At 35.9% G+C, this 3,570-nt stretch overlaps 1 pseudogene; it reads left to right on the forward strand.

Moving 5' to 3' along the window:
- Window positions 1–1,979: 1,979 nt before the first annotated feature.
- LOC116087781 lies at window positions 1,980–3,094 on the forward strand (annotated as a pseudogene).
- Window positions 3,095–3,570: the final 476 nt, after the last annotated feature.

Here is a 3,570-nt window from a genome sequence, read left to right on the forward strand (position 1 = left end):
GAAATTACTGAAATTGTTGCTTTAGTATGCTATGGGTTCCCTTTGTAAATAGACATTCGTTGATTGCTTTGATGTGTCTGTGCATTCTTTCTTTCTAGAGAAATTTATCACACAACACCTGGGAATAGGGTGCCTTGTTTGGGTAATTGCCATTATTGGATTGGCCTGAGGAGTCAGTTTCTTGATTGCTAATTGATGAAGGGAGGCTATCCCTTGTTGTTGTTGTTGTTGTTGTTGTTGTTGTTGTTGTTGTTGTTGTTGTTTTTAATCTTAGCCACCCTGACTAGAGTAACACAAAATCTCAAAGTAGTTTTAGTTTGGCATTTCCCTGGTGGCCAAGGATTTTGAACATTAAAATTATTTTATCAGCCATTTCTGTGCACAAAGGTTAATCAGGAAAATTGTTTTCTTGGTGTTTACCTTTTTGAAGTTTTTATGTATCCTAGTCACAAACCCTCTGTCAAAAGTATAGGTGGTAAAGATTTTCCTATTCTGTAGCCTGCCTTTTCAATCAAATGATGGTGTCCTTTGCTATACTGAAGATGTATGCATGAAATTCCCAAACAATAAAATAATAAAAACGTTTTATATTCTGCTTTGGAGAAACTTTCATGAGCTGCTGGTAAAATATATTTTCTGTAGCTTTTCAATAGAATATGTTGTCTGATTGATCTATAGCACAGCTAAGCTTTGATGTTTCTTTTCTGAGTAAATCTCTGGATGGCCTGTCTATTGGTGAAAATTAGATGTTACATTGGGCATATATGCCATTTTATGAGGAATGGTGTTACTTTTATGAAATTGAATAGACCCACATGTAGTCTTTGTATATTTAAAACCATTGTTTCTGTTTGGTAAATGTCACCTTTATAAGTAAACACCTTTATTTATTTTGATGGTATTTTTTTACTAAATTTGATTAAGATTATACTTTGTTAGGTAAAAATATAGCTAGTTTTGCTTTCTTTCTGATTTTATTTGCTTGAATATACTTTTCCATTTTTTATTATTTGCTTTTATACAATTTTATAGATAATTTGAGTTTTTTGCAGTTGTGTTTTTTTTCCTAATCAGTCACTATGTGTCCTTGAACATGAAAATTAATGATATTCACCCTCATGGTTATTTCAAACAATTTACTAACTTCTGGGGGTTTTATGTTTATGGGTTTTTTTCCTATGTTTTCAAATACATTGTATTTTTTTTTATTTTCATTAGAAGTTTTCTGTAATGTTGACTTTAGTTGTCATGAATTGCTTAGTATATGCTTACCTTGGAAAGTTATTTTTTTATTTGATTTCAAGTATAAAACATGAAGGAAATAGTAAACCAGATTGGCAGTTATAGTCTTTCAATACCTAGGAACACTACTCCAAGATTCCCTAAGATTTTATGCTTTCTGCCTAGAAATCAAAAGTTATCAAGCTTTCACTTCATAACTGAATTGGCATGCCTCTGGCTGCTATCAACATTCAGTTTTCTGATATCTTACCAGTTGAAATGAAAGATGATGTAGAGAAATTCTTCCTGGTTATGTTGGTTTGGCATTCTAAATGGTTCCAGAAACTTGATGTTCATAACTTCTCAGAATTTGAGATTTGTCAGGTTATGTCACTTAATATGTCTTTGATACTTTCAGTATAATATATGTGCACCTTCAACTAATTTCTTTGTTCTTAAGATTGATCTCTTATTGTCATCTCAAAGATCTTCAATGTTCTAGGCATAATTTATTTTTGTTTTCAGACTTACTATTAGAAGATAATAATTCATCAATATTATGCTGAATCCTAGTAATCTTCCTTCCACTTGATTTAGTCTTCCATTGTGGTTTTCAGCTGAGTTTATTTTTTAACTGAATTATTGGAGTTTTAATTCTAAGAAATAGTGTTTGTAATCTGAGAAGCCCTAAAACAGAAGCAGGTGCATTGTGAATTAGAAGCCAACCCAGGTTATATAACACTATCAAAAAGAAAAAAATGACTTCCCTCCCTCACAGTCCTTGGCCTACTTCTGTGAGCTTGTACTCTCACCAACCCACCTGTAGCCCTCAGAAATGTTTCGGTTGGGCACTGATTCCTCATCTCATTCAGGCCTATGCAAAAATGTACAATTTGGTGTGGGTGCTGGAACCTTAAGACTTCAAGGTGGAGAGATCTTTTAGCTAATACTGTAGAGGTCACAATGGGGTCAAAGAGAACAGTAATTATAGAACAGAGGTGGGGAAGTCTCCAAGTAACAAAAGATGAGGCAGCTGTTCCAAAATCAGTTGGTTTAAAGGATAAATATAAAGATATGAGAGTTAATCCTATTAAAGTTGTTGCCAGTAAAACATACACAGAGGCTTGGAATGGCACCACCACTGCTTCTGTTTTGGCATGTTCCATTGCCAAGGAGGGCTTTGACTAGATCAGAGAAGGTGCTATTCTGGTGGAAATGAGAGAGGTGTGATGCTGGCTATTGACACCTGTCAGCTGTTGTTGCTATAATTACTTAACTTATAAAACAGTCTAAATCTATGACAACCACTGAAGAAATTGCTCAGGTTTCTATAGTTTCTGCAAATATAGACAAAGACATTACTTTTCTGATGTATTGAAAAAGGTTGGATAAAAGGGTCTCACCACAGTGAAGTGTGGAAAACTCCTTAATGGTGAATTATAAATTATTAAAGGAAGGAAATTTGATAGAGGATATATTTCCCCATATTTTATTAACATATCAAAGGTCAAAATTGTGATGCCTATGTTCTCTAGAGTAAAAAGAAATTTTCTAGTATTCAATCAATTGTGTCTACATTTGAAATTGCCAGTGCTCACTGGAAGCCCTAGACCATAATCACTGAAGCTATTAATGTAGAAGCTGATGGATTGTACACTGGTTTGGAACAGATTAAAAGTTGGTCTTCTGGTTGAAGCAGCTGAAGTTCCAGGTTTGGGGACAGTAAGAAGAATCAATGACTAAGAATGGTGCCATGTTTACAGAAGAGGGATTGAATCTAAATCTTGAAAGTGTTCAAGTTCATTACTTAGCAAAGGTAGGAGAGGTCATTGATATCATCAAGGACAATTCCATGGTTTTAAAAGGAAGTTGAAGGGCACAGATCGAGTGCTTCAAATTGCCCACTCCCTACCCCCAGAGACACCCTGATTCCCAGAGGTCCATCACCACCAAATATACCTGACCTAACTAGGATCCCACAGGTTCCAAAGTATGCAGGACCTCTGAGATGTGTCTCTTGCAGAGATAAATCTTTCTTCTGGTCCCCAACTATGCCTAGGGGCAGCCCTCCCCACCCCTCCCACAACCAAAGACAGCCCAACCCTAAGAGGTCCATCATAACCAGGCTTACAGGAAGGAAAGTCTCCAGTCAGAGAAAGCAAGTCCAGTTAATACCAGAGATAACCAGATGGTGAGAGGCAAGCACAGGGACATAAGCAATTGAAACTAATGCCACTGGGAACCATCAGAACCCAGTTCTCCCACCACAGTAAGATGAACTCTCAATTCTGAACATCTATGCCCTAAATGTAAGGACACCCACATTTGTAAAAGAAACATCAGTAAAGC

This window comes from Mastomys coucha, chromosome X (assembly GCF_008632895.1).
Source record: "Mastomys coucha isolate ucsf_1 chromosome X, UCSF_Mcou_1, whole genome shotgun sequence".
In the NCBI taxonomy this organism is placed as follows: domain Eukaryota; kingdom Metazoa; phylum Chordata; class Mammalia; order Rodentia; family Muridae; genus Mastomys; species Mastomys coucha.